Source organism: Camellia sinensis, chromosome 5 (assembly GCF_055761805.1).
Source record: "Camellia sinensis isolate YWXY chromosome 5, ASM5576180v1, whole genome shotgun sequence".
Classification (NCBI taxonomy): Eukaryota; Viridiplantae; Streptophyta; class Magnoliopsida; order Ericales; family Theaceae; genus Camellia; species Camellia sinensis.
Window position 1 is genome coordinate 127,481,672 of NC_138965.1, and position 18,904 is coordinate 127,500,575.

At 36.5% G+C, this 18,904-nt stretch overlaps 1 pseudogene; it reads right to left on the reverse strand.

The window, feature by feature from the left end:
• Positions 1-6,147: 6,147 nt before the first annotated feature.
• LOC114283128 (zinc finger CCCH domain-containing protein 33-like) lies at positions 6,148-7,388 on the reverse strand (annotated as a pseudogene).
• Between the last annotated feature and the right edge of the window lie 11,516 nt (positions 7,389-18,904).

Here is an 18,904-nt window from a genome sequence, read left to right on the forward strand (position 1 = left end):
TGGTAAGGTAAAAGAAAAGAAGGTACACCCTGTTTTTATTTGTCATCATTGTGGTGTGCATGGTCATATTCGCCCTTATTGTTATAAGTTGCATGGGAGAGTGTATTTGCCTAGACCTAGGAATAGGAAGTTGGAAACTATGTCGAGACGGGTTCCTATTGCAAGGGAAAGGAACCACAACGTGAAGACACCACCCAAGAACTGCAATTCTCACAACTTTGTTCGTACTAAAGCAGTTTGGATAAGAAAACTTGACTTGTGTTAATTTGTTTATTTGTTTTAGCTTTTGGGTTTTTGTGTATTGTTTTTAATGAAAAAAAAAATGTGTGCTTGTTCATTTTTTTTTTTGTCTTGCTTTATTTTTGAAAAAAAAAAAATTCCCAAAAAGATTTTCTTAGTATGGTTTTGCAAGCTTAAAATTTTTGAGTGATCCTTGGTGCATATTGGAATTGATGAGAATATCCATTACATGTTAATATATGTGTGCTTTCTGTGGTCATTACTCATTTTGGAGTGCGTGTTTTTTGATTAGTATGTTTCATTCTGTACACACTCTTGGATTAGCAAATTTTGGAGTCTTCCGCCTTAGTGATTATTTTTTTTTGGACTTCTGGCATAGTATCTTTTGCTTTTCAAGAGGAATTGACCTATACTAGCATATCATGGGTGATGTTGAGTCTCTTAACCATCTTCTATCTTTTTGCACCTCCACGGCTTTCCCCTTAATTCTTTGCAGTCTAGCCATGAGGAAAAGGCTATCTCAGAGACACCAACGAGGCCATCATTATTATATCCATGCTTCTCTGGTTCGGTTTCCATACTCTTGAGCGTGTCAGCCACCAATGATTGTGCAAAAGGAAAAGAAAAAGAAAAAATATGCAAAAGAAAGAAAAAATGTGCAAAAGTAAGAAAAAGTATGTGAAGAAAAAAAAAAAGAAAAAAAGATTCATTGATTAAGGGGGAGCCTCCGCCTTTACTCACCAAATACCCCTTGATTCCTAGTGGTTTGACTTTCCTTTGTCGTGCTTAATTCTCTTGTTGGAGGTCCAACTTTCAAATCACTACTAGGATTGAATCTAGTGTTTGTCGAACTCCAAGAGTCACACACATACTTTTTATCATGGGATCTATGCTTTTCACATAATGCATCACTTTCTTGCATGAGGAATCTTCTACAGACTGTGCACATTGTGTTTACTAGTAATTGTGCTTCTTGGATAATCTTATGTGTTTTAAGGTACTAATCTGAAATTCCTTGCTTGCTCCACCATATTATTTTTGTTGTTTTTTTCTTCTTGTTCAATGTTTTCAATGTTTGTGGTTTATTTTAGCGCAGGGGAGTTTGGTTCATCTTGATTTGTGTTGGTAAGGGAGTTTGGTGTTTCATTGCAAGAGTTGTTTAGCATGAACACTTTGATATGTTCGGTAAGGGGGATTGGCTTTAATTGTTTTGCAAATTGCTATGCACTGTTTGCTAATTGTTTTCTTCTTGTATGTTCCTGGTATTTACATCGTCATATCATTGCTTGTGTGATTTATGATCTTGCTTTTATTGTTTGAGAGTTGTTTTTCATGAGTCTTAGTTTTCATTTATTCATGATTTCCATCTCATGTTTCAAGATAATCGTGTCATATATCTATTACTTTTTCATATACTCTTGTGGGACTAATAGTTGTTTTGGAGATTGTGGCACTAATAACTGTTTTACAGATCAAGACCTTGAGAAAGAAGTTGGTTTTTGTTGGCTGTAATGGGTTGGGGTGTTTAGGATTTTATTTGTTAAGTGTGTTTTGTCACGACATTGTCAAAGGGGGAGATTGTTAGGTTTTATTCTTGGCAACCCCGTTTGACAAAACTCTTTTCAGTTGTATTTATTTTCGCACTTTTATTTCAGTGAGGCTATGAGTGCTTAGATGCGAATCCAACCCGAATTGTGCCTTTTAGAGAAGTTTGTGATGCTAATGCTTTCAAGATTGCCACTTCGCTCATTATGATGGGGATCGAGTTGCCCGGTCAACTCGCGGGGGTCTAGGGGACAGCGCCCCTTGGCGGGTCCGGGGCAGCGCCACGGCGGGGTCGAGGGGCAGCGCCCCTGAAGCAAAATGCAAAAATGCATTCCAAGTTGTCTGTCCGCTTGAGCGAACTTTACCCCGCTCGAGCGGAGAATCCCTAGTTCTAGAAGTTTTGGTCGCCTGTAAAAGTACTGAGCTGTGTGATTCGCGCTCGAGCGGGTTCTCTAGCGCTCGAGCAGACCTCTGTTATATCACGCGCATATTTTGCAGAAGCCGCTCGAGCGAGCTATTGGGCGCTGAAGCAGAGATCGCGGGACAGATTCTATAAATTCGCGTGTTGGGTCAGTTTTTAGGATTACTACTCCAGATCTTCTTTTTGGGTTCTAGGGTTTATATCCGGGGATACTTTGTGAGTTTTCTTTGATGTTTTAATTGAGTATTCAACTCATGTTTTAAAGAGTATACATCAAAGGTTTTGTTTGTTCTACAAAAGAGAGAGTTGTTCTTCGGTGGATTCTAAAGAATTCGAGCCTGAAGCTTTGGTGGATTACGGGGTGGCTCATTGTAAATACAATTCCGAGGTGAAGACGGGTTGGAAGAGGCACATAGAGGTTGGTTCAATTAGGCGTGGATTCGCTAGGTAATTGAAAGTATACCTGTGCAATTCCTTTAAATCTTCTTAGTGGATTGTTTTGTGGCTGTTGCCCGTGGTTTTTTAATCACAGTTGGAGGTGTCCAATTGTGGTTTTTTCCACGTTAAAATCGTTGGGTTGATTTTTCTTGATTGTTTGATTGGGATTGTTATATACTGCTTAAAATTGTTACATAATCACAAATCAATATCTAGGGGATTTCTAGTTTTTTCATAAATGTTATTTTTTGTTTGAATTTTCAAATCATAATACCAAATCAATTTTAAAATATATTTTGAAAACATGTTTGGTTAAGCAGATAATTTTTGAATTTTTGGTCTACCCAGTCATCCGTCCAGACATCCTCCCGAATGTCCAGCCGGTTGACCGGAACAGTACAATTTTTTTTTTTTTTTTGCAATTGCCAATGCCATATGTTATTTGAAAAAAAAAATTATATTTGTTTTTGATATTTTTCAAATATACAAATTATTTTTTAGACCAAAATAACAAATTATTTTTTTGAATTGAATTTTAAAAAGAGTTTAGTTATAAATTTTGAATAAAATTTTTAATAGAGTTTTGTGTTGTGTGTTTAGTTATGAGTTGGAAGTTTTTGAATTAGATTTGAAAATTCTTTTCAAAATTTATAACCAAACAATTTTTCTCACTTCATATGTCACATTAAAAATTCAAAACTCAAAGCCAAACAAATTTTCTCTTTTCAAATCATAATTTCAAAACTTACAAACTCAAAATACAACTCAAATCATAATTCTAAAACTCTGTCAAACACTACCATTGTTTTACCTCCATATATCTCAATATTTTCTTCTTACTTCTCTTTTTCATTGTTTCATACAATTTTTAAAATAGTGGTGCTATTAATACCCCATCTATTATTTTGATCTCCTATTTCTTTGGACCTCACTTATAAATTTTGAAACTCTTAAAAATTATTTTCTCTCCCAAATAATACTAAAACTATCTTTGTGAAAACATTTTACTCATTCAATTGAATGCACACCCCTCCCACATTCCAAAAAAAATTTCTTACAAAGACATTAACAAAACCCACGAAGAAGAAGAAGAGCTAAGTGTGATTATTGTCTCTCTCTCTCTACCGCCTCATCCTTTTCTTCGGTGATTAATGTTCGGTTACCATTTCCTGAACAAATAAACAATGTTCGAGCCTATGTTCCCGAATTTCGGTCATATGTTTGAGAGTTCAATTCTAAAAAAATGACGAACAAATTTTATTATTTTTGTTATTTTTTTAAAGAAACTTACCATTACAAGGCCAATTTCTTTTGAGCTAAGAACACCATCAAAGTTATTAATTTTCTCTAAACTTTTATTGTCGTACTTCTCTCGTCTCATGGAATTGTGGTTGATGAAAAAACTTCCACTTATTATTATTGTTAGAGAAGTGTGGGTAATTAAATGGTTGCTACCGTTATCGTCGAAATATTGTCGCCAAAGAATTTTTAGGGTTTTGAGGGTGAGTAAGTTTTGAAGGTGAGATTTGAAGAAAATGGATAGATGGTGATGGAGGTGACTGCTCTCATAAATTCTAATTCATGGTAGGTGTTTGGGAAATTGTTATTTTAATAGGTTTTTTTAGTTTTTGATTATTTTAGGAGTTTAAAATTTTTGTGTATGGGAAGATAGTTGGGTTTTTTTGTAGTTGCATGTGATGTTTGTGAGAGAAAAAGTGAAATAATTATGGGTTTAATGTAACATTTTGTCTGGATTTTTTTTTTTTTTCTTTTTTGGTTTTTTAACCAATTTTTTCTTTTAGTGTTTTTTTAGCCAAAAAAAAAACACTTTCCAAACACCACCTGTTGAAATTGATGTATTATTGATTGATATATATTGATTGATATAATGTTATATTTATTACAATGATTCATGATTCCTATATATAGAAGAGGGTGAGTGTGTAGTAGGTAAGGAGTAGGTGAAGTGGAGGTGGTAGTGGTGTAGTGGGTTAGGTTTAGTGGAGTAGGTTTAAGTGGGTGAAGTAGGTGGAGAGTAGGTGGATTTTAACAGCCCCCCGCAAACTCAAGGGGGATAGGAACTAACCAACTTGAGTTTGGAGAGAGTAACAAAACAAGAAAATACATAAAAATAAAAGAGGATAAGAGACACTGTATGGTCGTGTCAGACCATTGGTGAAGACACTGGATGGTGGTGTCATAACGTTGTAGAGGACACTGTATGGGGGTGTCATAACCATGTAGAGGACACTGTATGGTGGTGTCATAACGGTGTAGAGGACACTGGATGGCGGTGTCAGACCGATGTAGAAGACAGTTTATGGGGTCATGTCGGACCGTTGTAGCAGACAATGTTGTGACAGTTGTGGTGACAGTTTACGGAGTCTTGCTGGACCCTTGTAGAAACTAACCGGAATCAATGTCGGGACAGTTTACAGAGTCTTGTCGGACCCATGAAGGAACTAACCGGAATCAATGTCGGGACAGTTTACAGAGTCTTGTCGGACCCATGAAAGAGCTAACCGGAATCAATGTCGGGACAGTTTACAGAGTCTTGTCGGACCCTTGTAGAAACTAACCGGAATCAATGTCGGGACAGTTTACAGAGTCTTGTCGGACCCATGAAGGAGCTAACCGGAATCAATGTCGGGACAGTTTACAGAGTCTTGTCGGACCCTTAAAAAGTCGCACCCTCAAAAGGTGTGCCCAATTTTTTAAAAAGCATGCCATCAAAAGGCGTGCCCAATCCATAAAAAGGCGTGCCATCAAAAGGCGTGCCATCAAAAGACGGGCCATCAAAAGGCGTGCCCATGTCATAAAAAGATGTGCCGGACATGTTGGCGAGGCACGTGAGCGCCTTGGCTTGCGCGCCCGTGTTGTCATCTGTCGGCAAGTGGCGCGCGATGCGCGGATCGGCCCTGGCTATTTAAACCAAGGGTGAGGCGGAGGCTGTGCATACCAGTCTGAAACCGCTGAAACCAACCCGTCTCTGAAAAAAAAACTCTGCCTCTTCGGAGAGAGAAACTTTGGAACACTTTGTAACCCAGAAAATGGCTTCGTCTTCCCGCGGTCTGCTCACCCTCTTTCCCGACCTCAACGAGTCAACAAGAGAGATAACTGGTGCGGTGGCACTGGAACCTCAACCAAGCGCCCTGGAGTTTGCTCCGTTGAACTTTCCGATGTGGTCGGTGGAGCAAAGAATGGCAGTGCAAACTGACATTGAAGCCAATCAGTATACTTTGAAGTCCTGTGTGGAGACGATGACGGCAGTCACAAACTTGTTGCACCGGCTGCAAAGTAGGACAAATGAGGTGCAGCATTTAAACGGCCAACTGGTTCTGCTCCAGCGCATGTATAAGGATGCGCGAGCAGAGATAAGTGTGCTGAAGGCGGAAAACAAGGAGCTGAAGCGGAAGGCTACCGTGATGTTCCGATTTGGAGGTCCACCATATGCTGTAGTGGAGGAGCAGGGTGGAGTGAACGTGCTCAGTGGAGTGGGAAACACGGAGGCAACACCGTCAAGGACCGCCCAGGACGGAGGCAAGAAGAAGAGACCGGCAGCAGAGTAGAGAAGAAAAATCCCGCCTGTGGATGTGGTTGTTGTGGGTTGTTTGTTTGTTTGTTTTTTTTTTTTTTTTTTTTTTTTTTTGGGTGTAAAATTGTGATCGGGGTTGATCCCCTGATATGAAGAAAATAAATGTGTTGTGCAAACCCGATGGTAGAAAGAACATGCAGAAAAAAAGGGTTGAGAATGTGTGGGAGCAGACGGCGTGGTGTAAAGTGGATGAAAAAAAAAAGATAAATAAATAAATAAAGATTGGTTTAAAAAATAAAAAGGAGTATGGGTGTGTGCAAAAGGTAGTGAATGATGGGATAAAATAAAATAAAAAAAAAATGATGGGATTTCAGAGAAAGAGAATGTAGGTTGGGGTTTGTGCCCTGCAAAAGAGATATGGTTGGGTCGGTGCGTGGTGGTAAAGGAAGTAAAAGAAAAAATAAAGAAATAAGAAAAGAAAAGTAAAATGGGATTTGTGATGCCGAGGGAGATTTCTCAATTTGTTCAGCTCATCTTTCTGGATGCCCCAACCCAATTTCCCATCTGGAGATCCCCAATCCGAAAGGTTAGAAGGCATTACATTTGCAGAAGAAGCAGGCAAAGGAAGCCCAGAGAGATGGTTCACAGTGCTTCTATCGATGAAGCTCTGGCTCCGCTTTGCAAAGGCAGCTGCCCTTGAACTCAGAACTGCTGCAGCTGCTGAAGCCCCAGATGGGTCAATCCCCATTGATGACGATGCACGGGCTGGTGAGGATGAAAGGCTTGTAGGATAGGTCGAGCGGAGCTGCTGGTTCATGTTCTGGCGCATCTACATTCCAGTTGGAGACTGCGCTTGGGATGCGGAGGCATCTAGAGAAAGTCCCTGGAACTAAGGCAAAATTGCAGGATCAATAGATCCGAAAACATCATCAAGGTTAGTAGGTTTCACACCTCCGAGCCTATTGAAATCCCCACTTCGATCAAAAGACGAAGCTGCAAAAGCTGCAGCAGTAGCCAAGTTACAATTCCAACTGGTTGGGGAGGAGAGACTTGACATCTCATCCATCAACTGTTGCTGCTGCCTGCGACGATGACTTTCAAGCCCAAGTAATTCAGCATCTAAATCCATGTCTCTAGCACTCCATGAAGACTTCAACCGGCTACCAGGAAGCTGCAGTGTGGGAGGCATGTGTAGAACATGAAAGATTGGTAATGAGAGAGAGTATTTGTGCAATGATGGGAAGGTATGTGTAAAAACTAAACGGAATAGGCTGAGGTCCGGCGGACGGCTAAGGTGAGGTTGCCGTCCGCCGGTGAAGCGAAAAATTATAGGTTCTAAACCTGCTCTGATACCATGTTGAAATTGATGTATTATTGATTGATATATATTGATTGATATAATGTTATATTTATTACAATGATTCATGATTCCTATATATAGAAGAGGGTGAGTGTGTAGTAGGTAAGGAGTAGGTGAAGTGGAGGTGGTAGTGGTGTAGTGGGTTAGGTTTAGTGGAGTAGGTTTAAGTGGGTGAAGTAGGTGGAGAGTAGGTGGATTTTAACACCACCCATGTAGTGGGGTGTGAGCTTAATTATGAGATGGGGTGTTCCAAAATTAATGATGTCATTTTTAATAATTTTTTTTGAAATTATTATTATAATAAATTAAAAAAATAAAAATAAAAATAAAAAAGCTAAAAATTGAAGGGTTCAAAATAATTTATTAAGTCGTAATAGCAGTAATCTTTTAAAAAATATAAAATCACTAATCATTCCAATAATCACTCCCTAATCGTCTTTTATTATTGGTCATTATTACCAAATCAACTCTAGCGGCCCATCGATGGGAGTTATTGTTGTGGTGGTGGTGATGATGTTAGCAATGTAGGAGTTGGGACTTAAAATGTTTATGATGTTTATGAAAGAAAGAGAGAGTCCCTTCCTCTTGTGTATTTTTACAGATATAATATTACATTTTATAAACATAATTATTTTGTGTTTGGATGTGTATATGCACATATATAACTTGCACGTACAATGAATTCACAAGTTTTATTAGATAATATGTTATTAACGTGCGCTTGTGTTTGGAACAAAAAAAAAAAAAAACTTGGTGCATTTAGGGGGTGTTTGGCAACTTAGGTTTAGGTTATTTTTTGGTTAAAATTCATAAAAAGATAAAATAGATTAAAATAATTAATAAGATAAAATGTTACATTAAACCTGTAATCATTTCATTTTTTCTCTCACAAATATCATATTTAACTTAAAAAATTCAATTATCTTTCCAAATATAAAAATTTTAGCCTACTAAAATAGCCCACTAAAATAACAATTTTCCAAACACAACTATATCATAAATGACTAGGGCTGGCTTTGGCCCAAAGCTACCACTTTGGACTTTCGAAAATTGTTTGAAAAAAAGGATTCCAAAATATTTTTGGCTATTTTATTAGTTGACAAAAAGAAAATTATGTATATGTACAGGGAATTCAGAAGTTTTATTACGTGATATTGTTGGCTTATTTTTCCTACGAAGGAAAATATTATAAATGCGAGCGTGCCAACAAGGATTGAAAAATCCTTACAGATTAAATTCAAGCACATTATCAAGCGATTGCGTTGACGGTTCTTTTGCCTCAACAAAGAGGACTTCAAAATTGCCAAGTGTAAAGAAAATAAAAATTAAAAGAAGAATGAGGAACGGAGAAAGACGATTGAGTGAACAATCAAAGTAATAATTACTTACCTCTACTCCTATGCTTCGAAAAGGAAGTGCATAAAATGCTTCGAAATAGAAATGCTGAAAATAAATGCTTCGAAATATAAATTTATGTTAAACTACTCCTAAAATAAGGAAAATGACAAGAAATATTGAAATCAATTGTCTTTGATTATGAATTCTGAATCTTTTACAATGTAGTCATTAATGGCTATTTATAGAGGAAAAAATACAGTAATAACTACTTAGTAACTACCCATTTCTTCCATCTTTATTCTTGTCTTGCCATGTGTCCTTCCACTCATCCACTTTGTCCTTCATATTCTCCATCATCTCTATAACTTCTTTTAATTTCCAAATGAATAAGAAGATGCCACGTGTCTTGAAAATAATAATAATAATAATATTTTATGGTGCCAACATTACCCCCCGCGGCCCTTAAAAATGATATTTACTTGAATTTTTGAAGGGCCGAACCAAGCACATGACTAATCTAAGCAATAAAATGCTTCGAATAATATCAACAAATTTCTTTGAATGATATAATAGTACCAATAAAGTACTTCGAATGATATAATAGCACTAATAAAGTGCTTCGAATAAGTAATAGCACCAATAAAGTACTTCGAATGATATAATAGCACTAATAAAGTGCTTCGAATAAGTATGAAATTATGACTAAATGATCAATAACAAGCTTCGAATGTGGTATAAAAGACCAAATTCATCGTTCGAAGGTCTTGCGGCACAGTTTTGAAGGAACAACATCACCCCTCGAAGGTTGGAAGCATTGATGTAGGATGATGATACTTTCAATGAAATTTCAAGGTTAGGCTTGATGCTTCAAATGTATCTTCGAAGCTTTATACAGTTTCGAAGGTGAAGTAATCAACCTTTGAAACAACTCTTGATGCTTCGAACGTATCTTCAAAGCTTTATACAGCTTCGAAGGTGAAGTAATCAACCTTCGAAACAACTCTTGATGTTTCGAATGTATCTTCAATGCTTTGATTGTGTACATACAAATAACTAGCCATCAATTTGAAAAGATAAGCCATTCTCAACCACTTATTTAAATGCATAGGCTTTTCCTAACCAAGTTCATGCATTTTAAATGGTCATCCCTTGTTCTTAGTGCTTCGAACTCATAAGAACAATTTGTTAATTTTATTAGCCACATCATCAGAATTATATTTTGGTGTGATCCACAAATCCAAAATGGATTTCGAACAAAAAAAGTCATGGTATAGTGTGACCATGAAAATTCATACTTTTTGACATTTTGAAAAATGTCAAAAAATTTGAATTCATGAACAGTGGCTTGTTCATTATTTTTGACCATGTTTGTTTTAAAAACATAACTTTTGCCGAATAGATTTTCATAATTATTTGGCAAAGTGGGTTGTTTTTCCATGTTAGCCATTAATGGCTTATGAAAATCACCCATAGATATGTTATTTTCATGACTTGACTTTCCAAAAATTGGTTTTGAGACCCCCCGAGCCATGCATGGAACATCATTCTTAGCCAAATTTGGCTCAAGAACATGCTCTTTCGTTATATTAATTTCATAATTTGGCTGTTTAAAAACGGACTCTTGAACCCTCCGAGCCATTGATGAAATTAACTCTTTGCTTTTGCTATTTTTAACCATGGAAAAATTCTGAAAAATTCACCAATTCCGGCCATTAAGGCCTCAGTTAAAGACTTGGTAGTGAGAGTTGATAACTCATCATTCCATTGGCGAATTTCCATATCAAGTTGATGAATTTCTCCAATTAAATGGTGGATTTTTTCTTTCACCAAATAATATTGTAAGGGATTAAAATTTATTTCATCAAGAAAATGGATCTCTTCTTGAAGATCCAAAATTTCTTGTTTACGCCAATAAATTTTATCTAAGCTATTTGAAATGAACAAATCCAATTCATTTTCCATTTATTACACTTGACGTTCCGCTGGGCGTGCCAAAAATTGTTGGCTTATTTTTCCTACGAAGGAAAATATCATAAATGCAAGCGTGCCCGCAAGGAATGAAAAATCCTTACAGATTAAATTCAAGCCAATTATCAAGCGATTGCACTGACGGTTCTTTTGCCTCAACAAAGAGGACTTCAAAATTGCCAAATTAAAAGAAGAATGAGGAACAGAGAAAGATGATTGAGTGAACAATCAAAGTAATAATTACTTACCTCTACTCCTATGCTTCGAAAAGGAAGTGCATAAAATGCTTCGACATGGAAATGCTGAAAATAAATGCTTCGAAATATAAATTTATGTTAAACTACTCCTAAGATAAGGAAAATGACAAGAAATATTGAAATCAATTGTCTTTGATTATGAATTCTGGATCTTTTACAATGTAGCCATTAATGGCTATTTATAGAGGAAAAAATACAGTAATAACTACTTAGTAACTACCCATTTCTTCCATCTTCATTCTTGTCTTGCCATGTGTCCTTCCACTCGTCCACTTTGTCCTTCATATTCTCCATCATCTCTTTAACTTCTTTTAACTTCCAAATGAATAAGAGGATGCCATGTGTCTTGAAAATAATAATAATAATAATATTTTATGGTGCCAACAAATATATTATCAATATGCGCTTCTGTTGGGAAACAAACATAATTTGGTGCATTTAATAGACTATAGCCTCTTTTAGATACTTGGCTTTTAGTCACATTTGTGCGTTTATAATAAAAGTCAATAATTGGCTTTTTTTATATTTAAAGACATTTGAGAAATTGGTTTTCAGCCACTGGTAAAATTATAATTCTACCCCTCATAGGTCAAAATGTGTTGGGGAATTTTTAAAATGGGTTTTCAAATTTATAGTTTAGTTTTTGGTGTTTTAAAAACCTTCCATGTTTTTCTTTGGAAAGCATGAAATAAGCTTGGGAATTGTGAGGTGAAAGTTAGTGTGCATGCATCCACACACCATCCACACACACGCGCGGGTAGCGTGGGCAGTGGGCTGTATGGCGTTTGATGGCGCACTTTACACTTTACACGGGCGCATCGGCGCCATGAGAACGCTTTCTTATTTGCATCGGACAGGTTGTATCAATGGCGTGGCATGAGCAACATGGAATACAGTCAGCTCCACGACGCATCAGCGCCATGAGGGTGCTTTCCTATTTGCATCGAATAGGTTGGATCGATGACGTGGCATGGGTGACGTAGAATACAGTCAGCTCCACGTAGCAGTGACATGTCACCTGTTGGCGATAAGTCAACCAACCGATCAAATGGTTGTGTATTTGATCTGGAGTGGGTTGACCATAGCCGTTGATTGAAGATGCACGTGATCGTACGAACGAGATGACACCCGATCGGGATCAGGTGTGATTAGTCAAGGCGTCTGTTCGGTGTGAGAATTATTTGCACCGTAGATCGTTGATCCAACGGTCAGATCTGATCGAATGCGATCAAGGGATATGACCATTCAATCAAGTGCATCAATGCCTATAAATAGATTGCGAAATCAGCCATTTCATTCCATCCAGAAATTCAGAATTCATTTCTACAATTCTTTTTCTCTCACTCTCTCTTGATTTACAGTTTTCAATCAAGAGTTTCTTAAGCAAATTTCTGTTTTTCTTACTGGTAATCAAATTCTGCAAATTTGATTATTAGTATCTTGGTTTTCTTGATTATATCAAGAGTATTTTGATCTACTGCCGTCAGTGCAAACACCGGTAGATTTGATCTTTAGATCAAGCTTCATTGTATGCTGGAGGCAAATTTGGTATTACCCCCTGCACATCTTTTGGTGGATGCAAATATTGTCTTTAGAAAAGTGACTTAGTAATGTGACTTGATGCATTAAATTTCTGTCCTACATAGACAAGATCATCGCCAAATTTTGAAGACCCGAAAACCACTAATTGAATAATTCAAGACAAATTGTTCTAACAATTTAAAGACAATATTTAAATATGGCGATGTTTATTAAGAAAATGACTTAAGATTTCATGAACTTTGACCGTTTTGATGGAGGAAATTTCTGACATTGGCAAAAGAAAATGTACTTTTTGCTCACCACTCTCAAAGTGGTCTATGTGCTGACTACCCCCTATCCAGTGGAGCAAAAAGATGAGACTATAGAGCAAACCCATACCAGAACCAAATGGGAGAATGACGACTACATTTGCTGAGAACACATTCTGAATGCGCTGTCAGACTCTCTGTTCGATGTGTATCAACATATGGAAACGGCATAAATGAATGCCGGTCATACAAGAAGAAACTAGAAGCATCAAATACCAAGAACAAGTTCGTGGTGTTGTATTCGAGGTGTACATACTCGAAGATGCTAGTGACTAGTGGATTGACTCAGGAGCAACAAGGCACGTTTGCAACGACAAGAGCCGTTTCACTACTTATGAACAAGTGAGTGATGGAACAGTTCTCTACATGGGCAACTCTTCAACTACTGCTATCAAAGGCAAAGGGACGGTGGATCTAGAGTTTACATCTGGAAAAGTCTTAAGTCTTAATAATGTTTATCATGTACCTGATGTCAGGAAAAACTTTGTATCTGGAAGCCTGCTTAATAAGTATGGTTTCAAGTTAGTATTTGAATTGGACAAATTTGTCCTATCTAAAGGTGGAATTTTTGTTGGGAAGGGTTATATGTATCAGGGAATGTTCAAACTCAACATTATCAATAATACATCTATTTCTACTTATATTGTTGATTCTCTTTCTTGTGGCATACTCGTTTAGGTCATGTTAATATTAGGAAAATGCATGATATGGTTAATTTAGATTTAATTCCTAAGTATGACATTGGTATGTTTGAAAAATGTAAATTTTGTGTGCAATCAAAAATTACTCGCATTCCATTTCGTAAAGTAGATAAAACCACATCTCTGCTTGAACTTGTGCATAGTGATGTATGTGACATGCATAGTACCCTCACTGGAGGTGGTAAGAAATATTTTGTAACATTCATTGATGATTTTTGTAAGTACTGCCATATCTATCTTTTGCATTTAAAAGATGAGGTGCTTGATAAATTCAAGATTTTTAAGACAGAAGTAGAAAATCAGTGAAATGTCAAAATAAAGAGACTTAGGTCTGATAGAGGCGGTGAATACCATTTTCCAGATTATTGTGAAAATTTTGGTATTATTCATGAGAAGTTTGCACCCTACACACCACAACAAAATGGAGTAGCTAAAAGAAAGAATAGGATATTAACATAAATGATTAATGCTATGCTTTCTTACTCTAGTTTAAGTTCTAGTTTTTAGGGTGAAGCCTTGCTCACTGCCTGTCACATACTCAATAGAATTCCTTTCAAGGGAAGAAATGTTACTCCTTATGAACTTTGGAAAAACAAGAAACCCAATCTTCGTTACTTGAAAACATGGGGTTATAAAGGAATGGTCAAATTGCCTAAACCTAAAAGGAAGAAATTAGGTGAAAAGGGAATTGAATGCATATTCCTTAGCTATGCTATACATAGCAAAGCATATAGGTTTCTGATAGTAGAGCCCAATGGTTCAGTGGAAAAAAATACCATAATTGAATCATGTAATGCGATATTTTATGAGAATCGTTTCACAACCATTCCAAGGTTGGATTCTAATCAAGAAAATGAATCAACTCCTTTGATGTCTACAGAGGAAAATGAACAACATGAACTCATTGAGCCTAGTGAACCTAATGAGCCTGTTGAGTTAAGGAGGAGTAAGAGAGCTAGGACTGAGAAGTCATTTGGCCCTGATTTCGTTATTTACCTTGTAGAAGGAACTAGGAAAGCTTATTGTAAGCAAACAATGATTTCTTTGAATATGGATTCAGATCCATTAACCTTTGAGGAGGCTATGAAGTCTCAAGATGTTGTTTTCTGGAAAGAAGCAATAAACGGTGAGATGGATTCTATCATGGGTAACAATACCTGAATACTTGCTAATTTGCCACCTGGATCCAAACCAATTGGTTGTAAATGGATTTTCAAAAGGAAAATGAAAGTTGATGGCACAATTGACAAGTTCAAAGTAAGATTAGTTGCTAAGGGTTTTACTCAAAAGAAAGGTATCGATTATTTTGATACATATGCTCCGGTGGCTAGAATCGCCACTATTCGAGTGTTGATTGCCTTAGCCTCAATCTATAAGCTTGAAATCCATCAAATGGATGTTAAGACCACTTTCCTAAATGGAGAGTTAGATGAAGAAATCTACATAAAACAACCGGAAGAATTTGTTGTACAGGGTCAAGAGCACAAAGTGTGTAAACTCGTGAAGTCACTATATGGACTAAAACAAGCTCCAAAACAGTGGCATGAGAAATTTGACAAAGTAATAGTGTCAAATGGTTTTAGGATACATGAATCTGATAAGTGTTTGTACAGTAAGTTTACTAGAAATAGAGGTGTAATCATATGCCTATATGTAGATGACATGCTTATTTTTGGTACTGACAATGATATCATTAAAAGTACTAAAAGTTTCTTGTCATCTAGTTTTAGTATGAAAGACATGGGCTTGACTGATGTAATTCTGGGTATTAAGATCAAACGAGAGGATAATAATTTGATTCTAACCCAGTCCCACTATATTGAGAAAATTCTTAAGAAATTTAATCAATATAATTGTGCACCCATGTCTACATCTTTTGATTCAAATTTGATATTGTATCCTAATACTGGAAGAGCTGTTGATTAACTAGAATACTCAAGAGTAATAGGCAGCCTGATGTATGCCATGACTTGCACTAGACCTAATATTGTTTTTGCAGTGGAAAAACTTAGTAGATACACTAGTAATCCCAGTCGTGTGCATTGACATACTGTTAACCGAGTACTTAGGTATTTGAGGAAAACAATAGACTATGGAATAGTTTATAATAGCTATCCAGTAGTGCTGGAAGGATTCACAGATGCTAGTTGGATAACTGATCGTAAAGATCACTCATCCACAAGTGGTTGGATTTTTACTCTTGGAGGAGGAGCTATCTCCTGGGGTTCAAAGAAGCAAACATGCATAACAGACTCAACCATGGTGTTAGAGTTTGTAGCATTGGCTTCTTGTAGCAAAGAGGCAGAGTGGCTAAGGAATCTCTTATTAGAGATTAAGATATGGCCAAAACCTATGCCACCAATATCTTTGCATTGTGATAGTGAAGCAACTCTATCACGGGCCTATAGCTATGTCTATAATGGAAAGTCCAAGCATATAAGACTAAGACATAACTGTGTTAGGCAATTAATCACAGAATGTGTGATTACCATTAGTTATGTAAAGTCAAGTGAAAACTTGGCTGACCCCTTAACAAAAGGACTTGCGAGGGATTTGGTGTGGAAAACATCAAAGGGGATGGGTCTTAAGCCCACTTAACATAATCACTCCTGGTGAAAACTCGACTCAACGCTTGAAGAAACATTAAGTCTTGAGTTCAATGAGCCCAAGTACACCATATGTTGTGATTTCAAGCACTTAGTTTTATTTCATTTTCATCCCAAGGTTGAAGTGCTTGGTACGTGTAATGTGAAAAGAAGAGAATGAGTTAGCAAACTCTTAATAAACTTACAATTGAGTTGTAGGGTACTGTAAATTACAGGGGTACTCTTAGCAAGCTTATCTATGTGAGTGTAGGAGGTGGTGCCGCTTCCTATGAGTCCAAGAGCTTGACTCTAGAGCGCTCATGAAACAAGATATAGAAACAAGGCCAATCCACATGTCGGTTTGTTTGAATACTTGAGGTAAACTGTACTGTGCGTGACACATGTCCGGTTAGTTGAATAAGATCGCTAGTTCAAAAACAAGTCTACTATGCCATCTTGACTAACTTTGAGATGTCTTCACTAAAGTAAATAATTCAAATCGTAAGATATCATCACCTATGCATAACACTGCCAAGTGAACCAAGAATCATCATCTGATATTTTGAAAATGGTGGGAGAGTGTTGGGAAATTTTCAAAATGGGTTTTCAAATTTATAGTTTAGTTTTGGTTGTTTTAAAAACCTTCCATGTTTTTCTTTGGAAAGCTTGAAATAAAAGCTTGGGGCTTTGTCCCACATCGGAAAGAGAGAAAAATATAGAGCACTTAATAAAGTACTACATGGAATATTCCTTTGAATATAGAATTGTGAGGTGAAAGCTAGTGTGCATGCAAAACACCATCCGCGCACGCAGACGTACGCGCGTGCGCATGGCGTGGGCAGTGGGCTGTATGGCGTTTGATGGTGCACTTTGCACTTAGCATAGACGCATCAGCACTATGAGGGTGCTTTCCTATTTGCATCGGACAAGTTGGATCGATAACGTGGCATGGGTGACGTGGAATACAGTCAACTCAACGTGACAATGACGTGTCGTTCGCTGGCGATGAGTCAACCAACCGATCAAACGGTTGTGTGTCCGATCTGGAGCGGGTTGATCATAGCCGTTGATTGGGATGCTCACGATCGTACAGACGAGATGACACCCGATCGTGATCAGGTGTGATTAGTCAAGGCGTCTATTCGGTGTAAGAATTATCTATACCGTAGATCGTCAATCCAACGGTCAAATCTGATCAGATACGATCAAGGGACATGACCATTCGATCAGGTGCATCAAAGCCCATAAATAGGCTACGAAATCAGCCATTTCATTCCATCCAAAAATTCAAAATTCATTCTTGCAATTCTCTCTCTCTCTCTCTCTCTCTCTCTCTTGATTTATAGTTTTCAATCAAGAGTTTCTGAAGCAAATTTCTATTTTTCTTACTGGTAATTAAGTTCTGCAAATTTGATTTTCAGTGTCTTGGTTTTCTTGATTATATCAAGAGTATTCTGATCTACTGTCATCAGTGCAGACACCGATAGATTTGATCTTTAGATCAGGTTTCATTGTATCTTGGAGGCAAATTTGCTATAAACCCCTACACACATTTTGGTGGGTGTAAATATTGTCTTTAGGAAAGCGACTTAGTAACGCGGCTTGAAGCATCAAATTCCTGTCCTACATAGACAAGATCATCGCCAAGTTTTGAAGACCTGAAGACCACCAACTAAAGAATTCAAGACAATTTGTTCTCACAAAATGTGCTACATGGGTGAAGTTGTAAATATCTTAAATTGAATAGGAGTAGTTTGGTCATTTTATTGTGATTTGACATCATAAATAAATATGAATCAAAAAAGTCAAAACTAAGTTTTTTATCAACTTCCCAAATCACTTGTCTAAAAAAGCCAAAAGCTTGGTTAAAAGCCAAAAAATTATTTTTTACCATCTTTCCAAAACACCCCTATATCATAAATGACCAGTGCTGGTTTAGGCCAAAGTTGCCACTTTGGGCTTTCGAAAATTGATAATAAAAAAAAAAAAAAAAAAAGAGGACCCCAAAATATTTTTAAGGAGAATTTTGTCAAAACCCCCTCAAAATAAAATTAATGCATTAACAGCAAATACAAAAAGTTTTTCTTGAAAATTCTAACAAATATCACTATTATCAAAATATTAAATTTTAAAATAATATAATTTTTTATGTAGATGTCAGTTTTTAATAAAATTAATATTTTCAGAATTCTCTCATCAAGATCTATTAAATAAGATCTATGCTGACTATGAAATTCTTTATATAAAAAAAAATTATTACCGTTGAAATTGATGTAAACATTAACAATAACATGTTACTCTGTTTCACAGTAATATCTTATTCTGGCAATATTGTCCAAGAAAGGAAAATATATATATTTTTTACTTTGTCCGTACTCAATTTTGTATTTTCTCCTTATGAGGTTTATGAAGAAAAATAAATTGGACTGTCCTTTTCACTAAACAAGGGTCTAATTAAAGGATTTTGACTAATTTCCCTATTTTTAACTATTATATTTGTTCGGAAAAAAAAATTATGTATATGCACATATATAACTTGTACGTAAAACGAATTCAAAAGTTTTGTTAGGTAATATATTATCAATGTGCTCTTGTGTTTGGAAACAAAAATAACTTGGTGTACTTAATAAACTACAAGTTTTTGTTTATTCTATAATTAGGGCTAA